The sequence below is a fragment of the Excalfactoria chinensis genome, chromosome 13, assembly GCF_039878825.1.
Source record: "Excalfactoria chinensis isolate bCotChi1 chromosome 13, bCotChi1.hap2, whole genome shotgun sequence".
In the NCBI taxonomy this organism is placed as follows: Eukaryota; Metazoa; Chordata; class Aves; order Galliformes; family Phasianidae; genus Excalfactoria; species Excalfactoria chinensis.
In genome coordinates, this window is record NC_092837.1 from 4,357,625 (window position 1) to 4,379,885 (window position 22,261).

Genomic DNA, 22,261 nt, shown 5'->3' on the forward strand with positions numbered 1-22,261 from the left:
CTCTGGCAAACACAATAAAACCCAGCTGAGGGTGCTCCTCCAGGTGCGTGCTTGTTAAAACACACGTATTGTTGGCCTCCTCCGCACAGATGACTGATGTTAACAGCACTGGAACATGCACTCACCAACTTGATGCACACTGCAGATGAGATGGTCACGAGCTGCTGTTAGTTCAGCTGTGCGGTGCAAGTAACAAAACCAATTCAGTTCTGGGATCCTACACCTTCCTTTTCTACAGCTGGTGGAAGCTGGTAGCTCATATAATGCACACCTACCTTAGGGTTTTCCCATTCAGAAAGTTGTTTCCCACTCACACTGTTACAGTGTTGCAACTGATAGACCAGTTGCAAACTCCTAAGCCCCTGCACAAGACCATTTGCCACCCACTGCTCTCCGCACACCCACAGAGCCCTGTAGCAGCATTTCCCTCTCACACACACACAATACAGCACTTTGGCCTCTAACCCCAGCAGGAGCTGCTGGACAGAGGGAAAGAGCCCAAAGAAAACTCCACATTACCATGGCTTTCCACAAACCAAAGGAACGCTGAGATCCTATCTCCAGGAGATTAGCTGGGGCAGCACTGCCTGTGCAGACAGGCTTGGTCCAGTCCTTCATCCTGTAACTTAGAGGATCTTCATACACCACATTGGCCAAAGCCTCCTACACTGTGCCCACAGGACGGTCATCTCCCACTGCTATGGAAGTGTGACAACACCTACAGCCTGTCCCATAGGACACAGGTGTTTACTGCAAAGTGCACAGCAACCACCATTGTTTCTGCTTAATAAGTATTCAAATCTTGCTTTGTTTTGTGTTCCAGAATTGCTTCTACTAGTTTACTAAACACACGTAATTACATTTCCATTAATACAAAACCCATTTCCAGTCATGCCTTTAACATTCAAATCAGCAGCTCAGCAATAGTCAAATGCACATCTGAAGGATGGCAACCCCTGGGAGCTCTGGGTGCATCGTTACAGAAGAAACTTTGCCCGTGCAACAGAGAACAGAAGCTACACCTGTCACCAAAAGTAAACAATTCTGCCTTGAAAAAATACCACGGGTGCCTGCATGCAGCTGCAAAGCCCAAGGGAAGCTCCATATGCTGCTAGATATCTCCTTAGTGCTGTCAGACAGGAGCACCCTGAGCTTTGTATGAGCTGCTGGGGATGGGGCTGGGCCCGGCCCTGCTCACAGCTCTGCAGGAACCCTAGCACCCTTCTGCACATCTGATATCCAGAGAAATACAACTGCAAGGACTGCCAGTTCTGCTGCAGTGCTTCACTCACACTCCTGGAGTCATCTGTGGGTTTCCACAGCCAAAGGACTCTTTGGGTTACCAAATATCCTACAGGAAAGCACTGGAGAACTGGTGGAGACTTAAATGGACTCCCCACACATGCTCAGGGTGCTCAGCACAGCCTGCCCACAGCCCACTTCATCTTCACATACCCTGAGACACAAATGAAGTTGCAGGGTGGTAAAGGTAAGGATGGCACAAGGTTCTTCCTCTGGATGCATCCTCATGCCACGCCAGCCACTGCTGCGTTATGCACAACTAAAACCACTCCGGCTCCACATTAGCATTCTGGAGCACAACTTTATCCTCCTGCCTCAGAGACCAGCCCCTGCTTTACATAAATCTTTAATGAAATGCTCTGCCTCAAGCACCGATGCCTACGCACAAAAGGCAGAGTTGAAGGAAAACAAGGTTTTTTTTTGCCTCCAAAAGAAAAAGCATTTCTGTGGCTAGCACATGGAAATTACACTTGCTATGCCCCACTGGGATGCCTGGAGCACCACTAAGGAGAGGGTACAGCAAGAAGGCAACAATTCCAAGTACTTTCCAGAAAGGCAGGGAGGAGATTAGTTTGACTGTGGTACATCTGGCACACAGCAGGACCAGCCCATCTCCCAACACACGTGCCCAGTTCCTGTGTGTGCAGTGCTGTATCACTGCTGAATACTCCTCAGCAGCAGAACGGCTTCCCACCCAGGTATTCAAAACCTTCAGACTTAAAAACACCACAAAACACACAAGCCTATCAATTTTATATTCCCTCTGGGATCCTGAGCACTTGTGGTTAAGGCTGTCAAGTGCTGCAAGTCCTTCTTTCATGAATAGAAAGGTTGTAAACGTCCATCTCCTCCCACAGCACACACTACATAGAAAGAATGGAAATCAACAATACCATTGCAATCAAGGAGCAAAAAATGCTATTTTAAGATAAATCTCTAGGTATCATGAAACAAAAGACAAAATCATAGGGACTGGAAATACTGAGCAGTAAGGATAGTTATATCCCAGTATAAAACAGTGAGCAGGAGATGTTACAAGGCCACAGAGATGAGAATGCAGACTGCAGCGCCAAGACATCAAGCGTGTAAAGGCTTTATACCATAACGCTTGATTGATGTTTTCAAAGCAGACTACAGGAATTAAGACATGTATCTCCCATTAATCTTAATGGAAAATGTTTGTTGAAATCCCCAAGACTGCTTTGAAAAGGAAGTATTTCAACTTCACAGTCTGGGTTGGATGCCTACATTTTCATTTTAATATCCACATCTGCATGTTGGCCCGAGGTCAGCAAATCATTTAAATGTGTGCTTGAACATGTAACAGCCAACAGGCTATTCGTGTGCTTAACGTTAAGTAAACATACAAATGTCCCATCCAGAAGAGTTGTTCACATGGTTCTGTTTTGCTGAACTAGAGCCTAATGTCTGCAGAAAGGCTGCCATAAGGAAGATAATATTTTGCCAACGAGTGCCATGCTTACTCTTATAAAGACAAAAGCAATCTTGGAGATACACTCCAAGACACACTCATATCTTTGAGACAACAGTTGCTCATGCAGCTTGGCTTTCTCCATGTATTTTGGGCTTCCAAATCAGGGATTAGAATTAAGTGGAAGAACTGGGCCCAACTAAACAGTTTTAAAACAACTTTGTTTTTTCTGAACAGCAAGAGTCCTAGTTTAGGTTTCCTATGCTGCTTTAGCAGCTATTATGAGGATTAAAAACAGAGCAAGAAAACCCTCCAAGTCGAAACACAAAAACTCTTAAAATAACAGTAAAATGGAGTAGAATAAATCCTCCTCCCCAGCTCGACTTCAAACACACAAAATGCAAAAGGATTTGGCAATTCAAAATACCTTCCCTTAGCCCTGTACGACAGCCCAGGACAAGATGCACAAGGACAGGAGTAGAACTCTGGGACTTGAGCTCAGTGCCCAAGGACAGGTAGGGAACCATCCCCTTGGGGATCAGGCATGTTGGGAAGGATCACCATCATCATGTGGGCACAATCTCAGACTTGGGAATAGAGTTCTCCAAAAAACATGGAAGTATTTAGATGTCATCATCTTACTCCTGCTTACCCCGATCAACAGGCCTGACAATAAGTTAATGAGTTCGTGAACACAACATTTTAGCTTTCTAAAGCCAAATAGTTATTTGTGGCTGTATTTTAAAACTCAAAACTCGACACCAGCCATATAAAAGCTCAGCAGTTTTCATCTGCAGATGCATCCAAGGTAAGCAGTAAGTAGGTAAGACAGCAGTTTGATGTTAAACATAATCTGGTGTGACCATGCACAACATGCAGAAGCCATCCCACTCTCCCACGCTGCCTGTTGCTTCCCCTGCAAGGGAGCAACTGGCAGACAAGTGAGACAAGTCTGCTCTGTCTGCTGAGCTAGCAGAAAATTAACACACCAAGAGGGGGAAGGAACCCTCCAAGGACTCCTCTGCCCCTTATCAAAATTGAATGACTCACTAAACAAGCCCAATGAGTCAGCTGCTGTTGGCCACACAACCTGCAGACCTGAGGCAAAGGAGGAGATGCACAACTGCAAAAGAGGAGAGAGACCATCCATGTTGGCATCAGTTCCCAGCTAGGATAAAATCTTCAAAACCCTGCTCTTGGTGAGCGAGTGGCATCCAGCACATGTGGGGGAGGAAACAAATGCATGGCTTTTTGGGCTAGCCAACAGACAGAGGCAGGTCTGCAGAATAATACATAACCAGTACGTGCAGAGACGAGCACATTAAAAAAACTCACAGCACGTGGCTGGCAATCTGCATTATACTCTCACAGCTGTGCTGAGGCAAATGCAAAGGGAGGGCACACATTTGGCCTTCGCTCCATACAGCTGTAATCTTGGCCCAAGTCCTGCCAAGCACCAAGTGCCATTTTCCATACCAAGCCCCTCCTCCCTCCCTGAAACACTGCATTTATGTGATTTGGAAGAAAGAATGCACATGAAAGAGCCAGAAAGACTCACCTGCCCAGGGTGCAGGGGTCATAGTTAGATGTCGAATGTACGTGGCCCATTTATACTGGGGGTACCGCGTGGGCTGGCAGCTATCAGCCTCAGCTACTCACTGCTGGACAACTGCATGAACTTCCACTTTCCTGGGGTCCTACAGACATCCAGCTAAAACTAAATGCAACACTTTCACATTCTTCCCACCAGTAACTCCAGCAGGGAGGGAAAGCAACAAATTTTCCTGCATGTGGTTATTACCATGGCACTTCTGCACTCAAAGGCCTTCATGATCCACATCATCCCAGTATGACAAGGACTTATGTGGCAGGTACCAAGAGTCACAGCACAAGCTGCATAAAGAATGAGGTTTCCCTGAACTCATTGCTGTGTGAATGACAACATCGTTTTCAGAAAAAGGAACTTGCTCTGATCCATCCGAGTAATTCCGCTGATTGGAGTCACCAGTTGATTGCTCCGTGGCTCATTGATTATACTCGACGTGAATAATTACATTACAAAACAAGGCTGGCTCAGACAGTACCAAAGACAAGACAGAGCAGCAAGGGATGGCAGAAGTGGTGTGCCCACCTGCATGAGGGCCACATGAGCACCCTGGCTTCAGCAGGACAGCAGGAGGTGCTTGTGAGGCTGCAGAAAACCAACCTCCCAAAGGTCTGCAGCTAATCTGTTCTTCTCAGTGCCTTCATCACACTCCTAAGTGGATGGGCCACTTCATGCCACGGTCCCAGACATGCGTTTAATATGCATGACGGTGCTCTGGAGGGCAGTGCGTACGTGGAGTAATGCTAAACATGCTGACAAAGGCAAGGGAAGTGACCTGGAAATGACAAAGTGAAGCGAGGCTAGGAGCAAAGACGAGGCAGCAGAGAAAGAGCGTCTGCACGGCTATATCGATAAAGCCTGCCAAGCAGAGGCGATGGGTTTTGTCTGATACAGTTGGTGCAGTGCGGGCGTTGCTAAGTGTCTGGCTTGGGCAAAAGCTCTGTAGATTGGCAGCCAGAAGATTAATCTCGTGCTGCCCAGAAGTGGGTTGGGGGGGGGGCGGGGGGGCTACACATGGAAGGGGGAAAAGAAAAAGCTACTTTATTTTTTCATCACGTAGAATATTACATCAAACAGCAGAGACGTACTGTCCTGAGCACAGTAACAGCTTCCTGGCAGCAAGCACAGAGTTGCCAGACAATTCTTAGCAGTTTAAGCCATCATTCTTAAAGCTGAGATCCCTTTTTCTGTAAAAAGAAGTAGCAGAAAAAGCACTTTCAATATCTACAAGGGATCGCTCATAAAAATCAAAGATCGGTCCTAAAACTAAGGAGCTATTTTTCATGATGGATGATGTTTTAAGCACTGCAAGAGAGAAGACAGTTTCCACTTCATTAATGAGATTTGGTAAATGAGTGTATTTCCTGAACATCTAACTACAGACTTACCCTTACAAAGTACATTATGTTAAATTGGAGAACAGCCCATCATTCTGGAATACAAGACTGCCCACTGGAGAGTCTGCACTAAAATAAGAATTCCAAGAATACTTTCATCCAGGAACACAAGCAGTGTACTCGCAAGCAGGGACCAAGCAACCCTTAAATACACTGATTTCTCCTAAAGGAGTCCATGCAGTCAAAGACGAAGCTCCAAGCAGCCAAAGAAAACATTGCAGCTGCGTCTGTAAGTTCACACAAAATCTCGTGAGACAGGGATGAGCTGCCTCTTGTGAACATAGGAGCCCTGGGGCACATGCATGCTCTGCAGCACAGTGGCACAGACTGGCTCTGTACTCTGCACCAGAACAGGCAGACAGCACGTCTCTCTGCCCTGTCTCAGCTCCTCAGGACTACAGCACACTCAGTAAAACAGTGAATGCCAGTGTGTGCTGTCTGGAGTTAGCTTAAGCATTTGGGCACTGTGCTGCACTGCAGTGTACAGACAGGAAGGGACGAGCATCCTCAGCACTGCGAGGCAGTCCATTGGATTTGGGCATTATCATCACATGAATGTGGATGAGATGGCAGTGGGGAGCACAAACAGGTACTGGCTCTCACTCCAACACTGACAGAAGCTTTCCTTGTGGTCCCCCAATGCCTGACACCCTTCACCCTCCACAATACAGCCACTAAGAATGCTGACAGAGAAGACGAGCTGTAAGACTAGCCAAACCCTTTACACCAGCACAGGTCATAACCAGAGGGAGCGATGCTCACTGGGCAGTGCACCTGGTGGGCTCCCAGGTGGGAAAAGCCTTTGGGACAGATACTGTCCTGATCACACATTCCATTGGTCAGCAACTGATAACTCTCAGTAGACTATGTGCTACCAACACAGTAATCCTATTCAAGTTACGCCCCAGAATAATAAGCAACAACCTCACCCCTGCAGGAACATCTCTGTGCTCTCACACCGTGAACAGCCAATGTCAACTCACCAGGATGCCAGACTCTTGACTTTCATTACGGTAAATTATTCACAGCAGAAGTGTCATTCTAGCAGTGCAAACTCCCCGCCATTATAAATATTTTCAAATCATGACTTTGCTTTTCTTCTACCTGCAGTGCCTCAGACCACACCGGTCTCTTCACCTTTAGGCCACGCTTGGTCTCTACCCTACTGGAAGACAAATTCACAGGAGCTCTCTCAAGATCTTCAGTGGAAGCATCAACATTGATTTCTTACTGAACAGTTCTATATTCCCCTAGATAGTCTTCTCCTATCAGGAGGCCCAAGTACGTGCCCACTCCATCTTCAGAATAATCAATATATTGATACAGAAGCGAATGCCTTGCAGGACAGCTTTTCAGTGCTTTAATACTCTGACTCTTCCCTATGGCTGTTTGAACTAAATCCATTCTAAACCTTAACTTTGCTTCTGTACCAACGATTTCCAATTTAAAGGCTTTGCATTGACAATTACACACATGCAAGCAAATACCCGTGCATGCATCTCCATTAATATTCTAAGAGACACTTGAATCCTTCAAGATTCTTTCCAAAACCTTTTATTAATTCCCCACAATGCTGTTAGGTTACCAATTAACCCTACTGAAACATCACTTTGTCTAACATTTTTAGTAGTTTTTTCTCTACACATTGCTCAGACAGGACCACATCACAGAACCACACGTTAATCTCCCATATGCAGATACAGAGCCCTGGCTGGGTTATAACCATGCTTTTTCCTAACTACCTATGGATGGAAACACTCAGTATGACTTACACACAACTTATCCTCTTATCTGCACTTATTTCCTTGGTTCAGAGCAGCACCGCTGAGCCACACCCTGAGAATCAGCACTGTATCCTCTGTTATCTGTTCAGCAACACCAGCACTATCAGGTAACAGATTTGGCACGTTAAGAGTAGGAGGATGGAACAGCCCCAGGAGGGCAGAAAAGCCTGTCATAGCAGCTGGGATACACCTTACTCCCATCTCCCACAACATGCCACCCCTGAGATGGCAGCAGATGGAAGCACCACTTGCAGGCCAGGCTTTGTGCTGCCAGCTGCCCCATGGCGTGGACAAGGGCAGCAGATTAAACCACTGCAGGCAAGACACAGCCTAAAGTCTGCAAAGGGCTTATCATCCCCTCAGCTCACGCCAAAATAACCAGGGAACCAAAGCAGAGACTGGAGATGACCCCCAACACCCCCAGTTTACAGCCACCAGCCTTTTAGGAGGCTACCTGGATGCTGATCAGGACCATGCTGGCCATCACTTGTAGGTGACATAAGGAAGATGAGAAGCAGTTCTTTGCATAAGCCCTGGCTGCCCCTGTGTTTTCGCTAGTAGCAAATGTTTGCTTTCTCACTTTTAGCATTCTTTTAATCGAAATCACCTGCAGTGTCCAGCATTTCCTAACACTCCTTTGTTCATTGGGATAAATGCACATTTCTGAGCTCTGGTCAAAAAAATGAGACTTTTTCCATGATCAAAGGGACTGGAAATTTCACACTGCATCCATAAACCACTACAGAAATGAAAATAAATTTCCTACATGAGAATGAAAAGACAGATAGAAACCTTCCTACATAAACGCGAGAGAATAGACACTCAAGTCACATACCAAGCATTTTACAGCGGCTTGGGAAAGAAAGGGAATATAAAATGGGAAGTTACCATTCCTCATGGAATGAGATTAGAGATATTTATTTTATGCTCTACTTGAAATATCACAGTAATTTTCATCTGCACTAATAAAAATAAATCAGAAGCTGATCTTCCATGCACTAAAATTACCATTTCATGCAATAGTCACAATGTTTCTGAGACATACGCGCCCTTTGGAAGCTGTGCCACAAATAGAACTGAACTTAAGGACTGCTGTGTGCACAAATTTATGACATCAATTCTTTCCGAAGCTGAATATTGTCATGTACAAAATGCCATGTGGGCAGCTACAAAAACACATCTGGCGTTGAATAAAGACTTTTAGCTTTCAGGAGAAAAATAAGACTGAAACTAAAAGAAATAATCACTTTGCATGATACCAACCATTGGGTGACCAGCAGAGCCCTGTTGGGAGAAGGCTCGTCCACCAGACAGGAATTAATGGATTCACAAGCAGCGCCCCGTCTGCAGCCCAGCCTCTCACAACGAGGCACGTTTGCGGTGCAGGATACAACTTGCTGCTAGACAGGAGAAGTTCAATATTCATTAACCAAAAGAGCCCCCACTTTGTGCTGCTGTCTGCAGTACAAATCATCCGCCTGTGGGTTCTGTCAATCCCGCCACCTGCTGTTTTGTGACCGCTGTACCTAAAGACACCATGCGCTGCATCAATACTCCCAGCCCACAGCTGGGGCGTTTTCAGAGGCAGAGTCTGAAGCTGGGAAACTGCAACTGCTTTTTGGAAACAGAAAATGCTGGAAAGACAAAAGGTCGTATCTCAAATTTGCATACAGCAACTCCTTTGCACAATAGTTTGCTCATTTTCAGATGAGCTACATGAAAGGAGAATACTGAAACCAGCAGCTGCCCCTTGGGAGATTGGCTCCAAATCCTCCCAGGTAGCTCTGCAGCAGGCTGGCAAGAGCCTGCTTTTCTTTTGCAACTCAGGATGGTAATGCATTCAACTGTGCTAAAGCAAAAGCGTCAGGCGCACAGATTTTAAGGAGATACTACGGCAAAGGCACAGGGATTTGATGTAATCACACAGAGATGCAGGCAGGAGCCACTCCTTCCTTGCTCTTTACTCTCCACTGTCCCCATTGTTATGGTGGACATGGAAGGCACAGCACAACCTCTTCAGATGACAGGGATGCTGGGGTACCTCCTTATCTGCCCAAGGCATGCTGCTTCTCATGACCCAAACTTGCCCACTGATACCTTTACTCTTCTGGGAGCTGCATTCTGGTGTGCAAGGCATCAGATGCACAGAGATTCACTAGCAAGCACCATCAGGTAGAAGTCTAGGTTTCTGGAGAGGTCAAATATAACCTTTCTTAGATGTGTCTCTGACTACATTTCTAGTGCTCAGCTCAGCATGATGTCTTGGTAACACACAGATGCCCAGGGAGCTCAGCCAAGCCACAGATGGGAGATGGTTATAGTAGAGCCCCAGTACCACACAGCGATCAAAAAATCCTACTGCCAAGACTCTAGAAGTCACACAGAGGAGATTTTCATAACCATCTCCTGGTCCCTGGGAGCAAACAGGGGGCAAACAGTCTGCCTTCCCCTAGCACTGGTGGTACTTGGTGACTTGAGTTTCCTCTCTCCTCTGTGTGCCTGGAAATGCTCTTTCATACCCAGCCACGTCATAGTGCCTTGTCACCACGCTCCAAATAACTCACATGAATGTCTTCATTTTTCGAGTGGTGTCAGAAAACGTGGGGCTGCTCACACCACAAACACAGACATATTTCACTAACACAATCCAGTAGCAACTTACTAAGAATATTTATGCAGCTCTTTATTATTTTCTATGAAAGGGAAATGGCCCTTTTGGTGAAATGGTGACTTGTGCTGACAGCATCTTTGTTTTTAGGAAAAAAACACCAATTAAACACCAACTGAGGGAGGTTCAGAAGGCTTAGAAGTTAACTCAGGGGGACAGATTTCTCTGGTCTTGTCAGAATAACAACAAATAAACTTCTTACTTCTTTTTACTGCCATTCATCCTTCAAGCTGGCCTCACTAAACTATTTACTTCACACAATAATTAGTAGTAATATAAATGAGCTAAAGATGCATATAAAGAAGATCTATATATTGACTAAATGAGGCTTTAAACACAACTTTCCATGATCTAAGTCACCTCCTCAATACACTTTCGTGGCTAAAGGTCAAATATTTCTGAATGAGGAAATGAGAGATTTCTCTTATTAGTGCAGGGCTGAGACTAAGCAAGGTTAGTCTCGTGCTGCATGTGCTGATCTGCTAAAGCACTCCCAGGCTGAGGAAGCAGTAACATTTCAGATGTCTGTCCGATTAGATGTTGTTAATTACCGTGTAGCTAATTGGTGTAGAGTGGTTTTGCCGTGATTGTAGCTGTTGATGAACAATTAGGTAGAATGCAGCATTAATTCCTTCCCTAACTACTGAGGGAGGCCAACACATTCAAAATCAAGTGAAAGAACCCAAACCTAAGCAGAGCAGTGTGATATCAGTGTGACACCAGCGTGCATCATCTCATGAGGAGCAAAGCCAAGAAACCAGCACCAATTCCCCAGCACGCCACCAGCAGGAGATCACTGCAATGTTCCCAGCCCAAGCAGGTGAGCTTACTGAAACAACACTATTCACTACTTCCCTACAGCTTTTTGGTTCCCCTTCCCACCCCTGTGGGAGGCTGCTGGCTGCTCCTGCCTTCAGACCAGAGGCACTTTTCCCAGTCACACCAGTGTAGGTTCCCCAGATCCCTCAGGCTGCTTGCAAACTGCACCTGGAACAAACACCAAGTTCCCATCCTCACTCAAATGCTGGAAGACCATTTGCATGCCCATATTTGTTGAGTCTCTCATTCTTTTCCAATGGAGGACTAAAACCCATCTTCAAGCTATAGGGGAGGCTCTCCAATAAATACAACTTCCTGCAGCAACCTGAGAGAAACACAGGGAGCAGACCAGGTTGCTGTTGGGACAGGGCAGCACAGCCCTCCCCCGGCTGCCTTGGGGATCCTGATGCAGGGCACAGTGCCAGGTGTGCGTGGTGTTTGTCTGCCCTCCTGAGGGACAGCAAAGGCACAAGGCAGCCCAAAGGAAGAATGATGCAAGACTCAGGAGAGCAGGACAGCTTCAGGGAGCCAGCGCCTCACTCTCATTCTCTGCTACATCACACATCAGCCTTAGATAGGTCCCATAATCTCACTGTCCCGCTGTTTCCTGTCCATCAAAAGTGGATAACAGCCTGTCTCTAGCAGGGGAGGATGCCTTGATAAATGTACTAATTATCACCAGACACCTCACCCAGCAGGCAAGAAAAGATAGGCCATTTATTTGCCTAAAATCTTGCAATTATAAAAATTACTACTTGAGAAGTCTGCAAATCAAGGACCCGGAACCTGGTTTAATTAAATCAATTGGAATTATAGCATTAATTTACAACAAAACTCAGACCTAACAGGAAATAGTTTATATTGACCAGCATTCAAAATCCTTTCATAGACGGAGAGCAAATGCATTTTTATTACTCTTAGCACAGCAGAAACAGCCATGAAACTGCTCTGCAGTGCTTCCACAACAAGCAGCCCAGGCAGCCCAGCTGCACCTCCGCTGCTCCATTTGTCATCTCAATGCACCATTTGTTCCTCCAAACACCGATCATCTTACACAAAGCAGTTGTCATGTGTCTTCCCAGTCCCCACCATCTCAAGCACTACACATTCCACTCCACACATGCTCATAAAAATCACTTGCCATAAGAGCTTTAAGTGATCCTTGTCAAAACATCAAAATAGAAGGTGTTCAAGACGGAACCTTAGATTTCTCGTGCTGCTTACAGAAACACCCATAAGACACACGGCCCTGTACAATGGGCTTTTCTTATTGCAGCAAACCACTGAGACCTCAGATGTGGTTCATAAAGCAGCATGCCAGATGGGGAGGAGGGGGAGACAACAACCTTATGATACCTCCATGAACATAAAAGCCTACAGGAAAACCTGTAACAGAAACCACTAGAAACTCCAAGTAGTTCGGTAGTACTTGCTCAGTGGTTGTGCAAATCTATCTATAAAACACAAACATTCGTCAGGCAATCAATGCTGATGTGGAAAAGCTTGTTTCATCCTGCCAAACACAGAAGGCCAGAGTCTGTTCTCCATGAAGAACAAACTTTGAACAATTCCAATGGATGAGAACAAGTCTCTGGGTTGATCCCAATTTAACTGACAAGCACTCTCAATCTCTTAGAAGCTCAAACCTCTACAGATCTGCCATTGTGTAGACAGCAATTACTCACTTATTGACAGCAAAGAGCTGTGGATCAAGTCTTAATATTCATTGATATATCTGGCTGAAACACTAACAGTCCAATCCATCTCCCCTTACCAAGAAAGGATTAGGTCACTATAGCAGAGCTGCATCAAGTGGCAGCGTTAGGATCTGATCGGGAAAAGAAAACAATTTGTGGACCAACTAGTCCTTACTGACTGCATTTTGTCTGCTAAGAAATCTCCAAATCTAAGCTATGACAGAGAATGCCAGCTATACTGCTGTGCTATTAAAAGAAAAGTGTTGAGAAGTAGAACTCCAGCTCTCACTCAGTCGGGTGTCATTGAGCAGTAACCCTGGTGAAGCCAGGAGAGCTCCAGGAACACAAATATGAAGTGACAAGGAAAGCCAGCCTACTATTCATATCACATATTTCATGCTTCTTTCTATTTCACAATAATACACCAAGTTAAGCTGCTTATTAGTTGGGCACATTCTCCTAACTGCAGCCAGATTTGTATTTTATGCTGGGCTCACCATCAGTACTGACTGCCCTTTAATCATAATACTGCTGTCATTTGTGGTTCCCCTTTGCAAGATGCTTGCTCAGACACACAAACTGCACAGCTGTTAACGCTACTGTAGCCCAGAAGAGAAAGGCACAAGTAATGCCAGGAGAAGGGCTTTACTGTAACCATCCCTGTTCATATGGACCTCTTGCACATTTTCCTCCAATATTTCTATTAGCCTATATGATGTTGTAGCATCTGCTTCCAAGCCACCAATTTGTCAACAACGATTTTCCTGGTGTGAATTAGTAACAGCTAATCACTATGCAATAAAGAACAAAAGGGGTCGTTGCACAAAAGGTCTTCCACAAAATGACAAAAAAAGCACAAATGCTCTTTATTAGCAGGATCACTAATAGATGCTCCTCATCTGATCTGTGTGGATTTGAGAAAGGTTTAGTATCGGTTAATGAAATTACCCTGGAAAACACAACTCCCAGAGCAGCATTTCAAAACGCATACCATAGCCTGGCAGCTTATGAATGAAATGCTCCATAGGAGTTTGTGTACATTTATTATTTACTAAACCACATTAAGGAATAAGTCTGCAAATGACAAGCTGACGCTCTTCCAACTGTGTACACTACGTAATAATATGGGCTACCAGGGCTTTGCTATCACCTCCTGAACAGCTTCTCTCTAGAGGCATACAGAAGGATCCGAAGGAGCCAAGCCACCTCCAGCACCCAAGTAACAAACTGCAGCTACTCTGCCTTTATAAAGTTTTATCAAGGGTGTTTTAAAGCAATTCAAAACAGTGTTTCAGATGGTTGTTACACACATGATGTACGCACGCACTGAATGAAAGCACAAATCCCATCCCTGACACGCACAGGAAGCTTGTGCCTCTGGCAGCCTCCATGGAGGCAGGAAGGATCAGAAAGCTCTCCCTCAGCTCACATCCCACCTTGCTCTACTCCAGATCTTGCTTTCAGCACCCATCTGAAATTCATACAAAGTCACTGCTCATCTCACAGAGGCAGATATTCGTGCAGCTCACGTAGGACCAAAGAGCCAGGTATGATTCTATAGGGTGGTAAGAAAGTCTCCTCCCTGAGTAGCCAGCAGCCCTTGTCTTTAGTTTGCAAATACCCAGGCTCAGAGACTGCCCCGATTTCTGAAGAACTGCTCATGTGCCCTAAATACTTCAGCCAGTTCTGAAATGTCCACAAGGTCACAGGTTTAGCAAGTTCAACACTATCATACTGGTGTATTTTGAAGAGGGAAAACTTAAGACCATTCTAAGCTGTGATCTTTCAGACTTTGCTGGCTTCTTTTCTTGGTTGCATTGAGCACTTCTGATGCAGCAAACATTATCGAGGGGACAAACTGACTGCCAAAACAAAACACACATGAAAGCCCCACACAAAACTGAAGCAATCGCTAAAAGCACTCCAGCATAGGACTACTTGATTCTGTCAGATCAGGTCTTTGTGGTCATGCGCCATGACCCAAAAGCATCAATAAGAGAAATTAACTACTTCATCTGTCTTTCACTGCGCTTTTCTCCTGCTAATAGTTATTGTAGTTTATCCTTGACCTTTGAGAAAAAACACACAGAATCCCACTGTGTCCATGACCCAGGTGACAGCGTGGAGGAAGAGGGTCACGTCAATTGCCCAAATTGCTCCAACAATCAAAACCACTTCTGGACTTGTGGCAGCAGGATGGGAAATAGGAAAGCATTACCCAAGGGTACCCAACCAACCCACCTTAAGGCTTCATACTTCCAACCCAATGGGTTCTCCTGGATCCACTGTTTGCTGCTGTATTCATAACCTTGGTGAATTATGTCATACTGTGTCACCCTAACAGCCAAATCATGAGTGACCCATGTAACTGCTACCTCAAACTCTTTTCTCTAGATGCAGATAAAGGTCTGCACAGTTGCTGTCTGAATAAGATGACAACTGAATGAAGTGATGGGAAATACCAGAAGACAGTTCTCCTTACTCTTCCCAGACCCACTGAGTGCAGACCCACAAAGCAACTTGCCTTTTGCCTGCACCAGCATGGAAAGCTGCAGCTTCCTGCACTCATGGCTCTCTCTTCTATCTGCTCTGATTTGCAGACAGTAAGTTCTCTGGAACGTGAGATCCAGGCCTCAATGACCAGACCTTACATGCTGTATGATGTTTATACACATGCATTGGAACAGACTGTATGTACATATTCAAAGTCGCTGTAATCAGGAAATGAGCCATGAAATGTGTAAATGATGGCACATTAATAATCTTTTTTTTTTTTATAGCTTAAATTAGAATCTTTGGAATTTCACAGCCAGAGACTTTTAAATAGGTCAAAAAATGTGATAATCACACTTAATGATCACACTTGCATGCACTGCATCAGAACTAGGAGTGGGAAAACCTGAGCAGAATGGGTATGAACTGCTGGCACAGCCAAAAAAAAAAGCATGTAGCAAACCTCAAGTGATTTTTAAACCAAAAACAAACACAGAGCCCAGACCAGAAGCTTTTTTCCTTTTGGTCCTGCATGTCAGAACTGAGCTGCAAGATTCTACATCACCAGAAATTGACTGCTGTGGCTCCGTCACTTTCTTTTAGCCAGCTCTGCAGATTAGCAAAGGATCCAGGTTTGACCCCTTAGAACTGGAGAGCACGTAGTGATGAAGAGAAGGCACTCCCTGCCTGAGGAATACACTTTATTAGTGGATTTGTCCACACATATTTCATCCCCGGCACATATCAGCAGTTTTGATTGTTTTAATGAACGAAACAAGAACCCACAGAACAATCACAATAAACATTTAGGCTGCAAATCAGGGGAATACCTCCAAGTTCAGACACGTCTATGTTCTCTCTACACCAACTGGGTTCTATGGACTATAAGCCTAATGGAAAAACTGTGGAGTGAATGAGAATTCCAGGGAAATGCACCATAGCTGCTAATTAATACCCTTCTGCCAAGCTGCTGAGACATAACCAAAAGGTAGAACCAAGAGGAAAAAAAATAAATCAGCTATTTTTTGTGTCAAACTGAGGAAACAGAGTCAATGTTTGTCTACTGCAAAAGTACAAAGTCAGCAGGGGAGACTGCTTGGAAGCTTCTAAGAAAGCTACATTGAAATGTTTTTGGGTTTCTTTTTTCCTCCAGTCAAAATTGGCTCCTTCTGAAAAACAAAGCAAGGCAAAAGATGAAAGGCTCTGTTTTCTGAAGCCAAAGATGAAGAATACAAAGAATATTAATGACTAACAAGTCTGCCCGTAAGTGCCATGAGCTTAGCGGTAGTAGGGACAAAAAGATAGAACAGGTCTGCTATTAACTAATGAAGTTTCTCATCTAACAAACAGTGATGAAGTCTGATTGGGTCATTTATGATTCTATAGCATTAGTTGAGAAGAACACAGGTTCCCTATGAAGGATAAAGAGAAAGATGCCATTACAGACACAGGAAAGCTCAGGATGACCGCGGGTTTCTCACAAAGCATGATGTGGCAGTAAGCTCCCCATCAGTGCTCATCTCTCCTTCCCACCTCTGTGTATGCACAGGTACACAAGATGTCTGTCCTACAGGAGACTGAAGAATTGTTTCAGACGCATCACGTGGCTTACATGGCACTTCTAGTCCATTCGGTCACCAAATATTATATTCTCATGAATCCCATTTCCCAAAGGAAAGCTTCAAAACAGAGAGCTTTGCCTTCATCGTGGTTATCGAATGCAGTATCAACCTGCCCCGCCACCACAGCTCCCCAGGACATTGACATTCCCCATCACAGGAGGGATCCGTTGACCAAAGGCAGAGCAGCACAGAGGCTGTGCCCAGCCCCTCTTCCCTGCACCACCACACAGCATCAGCACAAAGCACAGCCCTCCGCAGCTGACGTTCACCCATTTGCTTTAAAGACATTCTTTGAACTGGAGGAAGCAAAGCAAAACAAAGCAAAACAAAGCCACGGAGAAAAAGAAAAAGCCACAAGTGACACTAAGCAAACCTGAGATTTGGAAACTGATTCATTTGCCAGCTCATAGGCATACACACCTAGCATGTCTATTTACATACTAGACTCAGGCTCTCCACTCCATAGAAGCATTCTGAATATATTCTAAATCAGGAAGAACTAAACCATCACTGCACTTACAGCAGAGAGGATGGGAAAATCCCCCCAGCCTAAGATGCGACCATTCAAGTTAAATCTCCAGTCTGCAGCTCTTCTTACAGCAAGGCAGAGCCAAAGCAGGTAAAAGAGAAATTAGATTTGACATTCTTTTCCTCGACAGGACATTGTGAGCTCCTGCAGATGGACTGTATTTTGGATTGGAAACTGACCCAGTAGATGATATCACAAGCCCTTGTGTTAACTCCAGAGGCTGTGGGATGGAAATTTGGGGAGCATGCTTACAATGTAAAAGCTGGCAGTGCTTAACCAAGTGCTGCCATAGAGCTCAGCTGCTGCCCCTGTCCTACAGGGCTGGGTATTCAAAGCTGCAGATTCCATGCCCAGCTCTGCATGACACACAGCAGCCTCAGCAGATCACCGAGTTCTCTCAGCATCTGTCTGAGAAATGGGAATAGCAACACATCCCAGCGGCATCACAAAGGCTTCCTAATGCTTGCAAGCACTTTGTAGATAAGGAACATCAAGACAGCAGTTGGCAGAAGGATTTTGGGCAGGCAGACAGACATAAATCCAAGCACTCACATCATATATGCTTTCAGACAAGCAAGACAAGCACAGCAGCAGATCAGTTCCCTGTATTTAGTGGTTGTGGGCTTCATCCTCTCGACATACCGAGCACTGCCTTTGATCCAAAAAATGAGTCCAGGGAGAATATTCGCATGGTTAATGTTAATCATATGCTTAAATTCTCTGGATTTATAGGGAGTGCAAAAGAGAAAAGTGCTCCCCAGCTCCAAAAGAAATTGCCCGAAGTTATATTTAGGACACAAAGTAAACATTCAACCAGCAGAGAAAAGGCCTCTGCTGTGCACCTGCTGGATGTCTGCGTCCCTGAAGAAACAAACAGGTGGGAAAAGCATCCGGGTGAGTTTATGGAGACAAACCTTTTCTAACATCACCAACAAAGAAAGAAGCACCGCAGAGCATTTGAACAGTATGCTCAGGCAGAAAATGTCCTTGAGCAAGGAAAGAAGGAACAACAAATGAAATCTGCTAAGAAACCCTTCACATAGATTTAAACTTATGATTATGAATCAATTTCCTATTACTAAGTCCATTAATTACTGCATGCTGTGAGAGAACAGGTTCTCCCAGCAGACAGGCACTGCCAGCAGGAGCTCACAAGCACTGCATGCCTTGCAGCAGGCTGGGGCAGCACCCTCAGCCCTCTGCATCAAAGAGGACTTAAGCAAAAAGCTTTGGACTCTCTCTCCCCTTAAAGCCTCGTTTGTTTAAAGCACACACTGATCTCTCTCACCTCCTTTCTCTGAAATATCTGACTCTTTTAAATCGTGCTGAACTCCTGGCCAAGCTAATGGCCATGCACCTCCTACACTGGCTGGTCAGGAGGTGCAGAAGGGTCTCCTCATTCCCTGCAGGTGCCTCAGTCACTCCAGCAAGGACACGGCAGCACTTTGGCACAGGTGAACCCAGCACAGCTGAAGGTACTCACAGCCATCAGGTGAGCTGAGCTGCACGTGGTCACACACACACGCTGCTGGAGAACAAAAAGTGCTTCAAGCTACATTCCTAACTACAACACAGACATATCCCTCTCCAGATCAGTGTCAGCAGCATAAACAAATAACTGGCTTCCAGAGATGATTTCCAAAACTCTGTTTAACAAGCACACATAGCAGGAAAAGCCTCAGGCAATTAAAGGACGACTATCCACTGCTTGATTGCTCCAACAGAACTGTAAACATTACCCAGCTTACTCGCAGCAGCATCACCACGCTTCACCAGCAATGAGAGAAGGACAAAGCACTCTGCACCCAGCCCCAATCACCAGAGATGCTCACTAAATAAGGTGCTTACCTATCTCAAAGGATTTTTAAAAAAATCTTAAAAAATATTACCCCAAAAGTTGAATAAATTACACTTTAAGTTCTTTCAACCGAGTGTCACTTGGTGAAGTGCAACATATGGTATAATAGAAATGTTTTCTTCTCGACTAACGACTGTATTTTAATAGCAATCACTACTTTTAACTTAATAAACCAGAGGGAGATAAACTAGTCATTTCCAAAGGGTTAACAAGGTAATTATCTCCTTTGGTTGACTGAACTAGGACTATACAAACTGCTGTGCTTCAGAGGAGGCAGAAAAGGACTCCTACCCTCACCTGCCCTAACCCCAAACCAACAGCAGATGGAATTACATTGCTGGGTGAGGCTGCAAGAAGTCCAAGTAAAGTCAGCACAGCAGTAGAAATGCTGGTTTTCTCTCCCATTGCAAGACAGTTTGCTATCCCAAGGTTTGCAGGTGCTACAGAACGCCACAAAATGCAGTTATTGCCCTGCAATGCCGAAAATCCTGGGAGAGGGACCCAGCAGACACCTCCATGACTCCCAGAAGTAGCAGCACCACTTCTCATGATGGACAGTAAACTGCAAGGCACGGCTTCAAGAACATCTCTGACAACAAGCTAAGACCACTCTGACATCTCCAGTGTCTTCTCTTTGTTCTGTAGCATCACCCAGGAGAACTACTCAAACAGATCCTTCATTACTAGCAATGTCTCTGGCTAGAATTTTGACTCATCCTTCACTCTACAATGCCTTCCTTGCAATCTAGAAAGAACTTGAAGGTAAAAAATGAATGCACTCTCCATATCACCCCTTTACCTAACCCATCGCCATCCCAAGCAGCCCACCCTTCTCATCCATAACAAAGTAAGCAAGGATAATGGACTCAGAACATCACTCAGTGCAGAAGCAGGAGGAGATGCCCCTGGCTGCACCACAGAGCAGTTATTCTACAGCAGGGGCTGAGCCTGGCAAGGCTTGCTGGAATAGACCTGTTGGCTTAGGAAGAGCAATTAACTTCCAGTCTAATTTCCTTCTGATCTAAGTCCAGAATGACTCCCATTAAATCAATTACTGACATGGTGTCACTCTGGATTGTGGTCTCAAATAGAGCTTGTGAAATACAGGCTCTATTACATCTAATCTAATACATTCTTTTAAAGTAGGAAATACCTGTCCAGGAAATGTCTTCTGTGCAATACAAGCATCATTATTTTAGGTTTTAGCAACAACGTGAGGTGCACCAACCCTTCAGCCTGGAAATCTCAGGGGCAGGAAACTGCCTTAAAGGACCATCAGATCCAAAGGATACAACCTGGACACAGTTCCTCCTCCACGCTTCTCCACTCCCCCCAACCTCTTGGTGTTTCACATTGCACCACAGCATCCCAGAGTGTCATTGCAGGTCCACACACAGCACCAAACCCCTTGAGCTGTGCTGTGTCACCCTGGAACACCCTGGGTATCAAAGCCTGTGCTGACGGGCAGTGCAGCTGCTCCCATGCCCTGGTAATTAGGTGCTACGGACACGCTCCTGCTGTAAGCGCATCTTTGACATAACATAGCATGACAATTTCTTCAGAGCCACAGAAATGCAGCGCATACAAATAAACCTGAATGCTGAAACCATTTCATTGTTCATAAGAATATGCACACTGCACCTGTTACGACCAAGGGCACTGCCTGTGCCTCGGAGCTCATTAATTCAGCCTCCACCAAACCCGGCTGCCTGGGAGGACTGTTCAATTCCAAGAGCAAATAAAACACCGCAAAAATCATTTTATGAAATTAAATCCTTACCAGATATACAGGGAGAGATCTTTAAATCCGAGCTAAGGAAAACAATCCACAAACTGACATTATTTTTTTTTTTCCCTGAGCTTCTCTTACGACCGCGGAGTCAGTTTAAATTAAATTTAGCTGAAAGCAAATAACTCTCGGACTGACAGTGCTGAAGTCCCAGCCTGGAACAGCTGCCGGTGAACCCAGCCCAGGACTCCGAGCAGGGGGAGGCACGACGGGACGCGCAGCCCGAGCCTTGCGGGAGCAGCCCGCGGGGAATCGCTTCCGCAGTGCCCGGGGGGAGCCGGGAGCAGGTGGCAGAGGCGGGCGGGTCCCCACCGGCAGCACGCGTGGAGCACCGCCGGGCTTTTAGGTGGGAAGGAAAAACGGGAGGAGCTCGGGAGGGGGACACGGAGCTGCGGCAACGCGGTGTTGGGGGGGGAGAGGGCGGTGAAGGGGGGCGGGGAGCGGGGCTACTCACCGAGCTACGCGCGGCTGCTGCCCCCGCTGCCGTCCATGGGGGCGGAGGGGCGACGGGAGCCCGCTGCGGGCGAGAGCCGCCCCGCGATCCGCCGCATCTGCCCGCCGCTGCGGAGGAGGAGGAGGAGGCGGCGGTAGAGGAGGAGGAGGAAGAGCAGCCCGCGCCGCACCGCCCCGAGCCCCAGCGCAGCCCCAACGCAGCCCGGCCGCAGAGCGCCGCCTGCCCGCCGCGCCCGGCACGGGACCGGCTGCGAGACAGAGCGAGCGCGGCTCGAGGGGCAGGTGCAGCTCCAGGGCCGCAGCACAGCGCTGGGGACGCGGCGCAGCTCCGGCAGCTGCAGTGCCCCGGGGCCGGGCCGGAGCTCGGGTAGGGAATGAGGTTGAGCGTAACGTGGCCGGGCATCAAGCCGCCCCGCGAGGGCTCCTAATGAAGTACAGCTGTTCCCTGATATAATTATAGCGTCCTCCTCCTGGTAATTGGCTTTGGCAGTTGTGCTGATCCGAACCCCCTCAGTGCACTTTCCATGCAGCCCCTCCTTGCTCGGGGCAGACCGCAGCCAAATCCTGTCCTTGCCTCCCTGAGGACCCACAGTGTGTGGGAAAGGCCCTGTGTGTCCAACCCCCGAAACACAGAGCTGTGACTTTGGTGGATGCCTTTGGTTCCCAAATAGCAAAAACAAGGGATGATGTTTATTTCTTCATTTATTTATTAAAGTATACGTCCTTGGAAAAGCAAAATAACTGGGCTAGGCATAGAAAAAGAGGGCACGGCATCTCAGATTTACAAACAAATGCTTGGGGAGCACAGCACC

General features: G+C 46.2%; 1 protein-coding gene across 4 annotated transcripts in view; it reads right to left on the bottom strand.

Moving 5' to 3' along the window:
• RASGEF1C (RasGEF domain family member 1C) overlaps positions 1 to 21,810 on the bottom strand; it is a 69,619-nt gene extending 47,809 nt beyond the window's left edge. For 2 of the 4 annotated variants that reach the window (XR_011905176.1, XR_011905175.1), the window contains exon 1: positions 21,451 to 21,582. The gene's annotated coding sequence lies outside the window, so the exon portion shown is untranslated. Of the gene's footprint in view, positions 1 to 20,987; positions 21,328 to 21,450 lie in introns of those variants that run through there. The other 2 variants (XM_072348079.1, XM_072348078.1) reach the window with 2 other exon arrangements.
• Between the last annotated feature and the right edge of the window lie 451 nt (positions 21,811 to 22,261).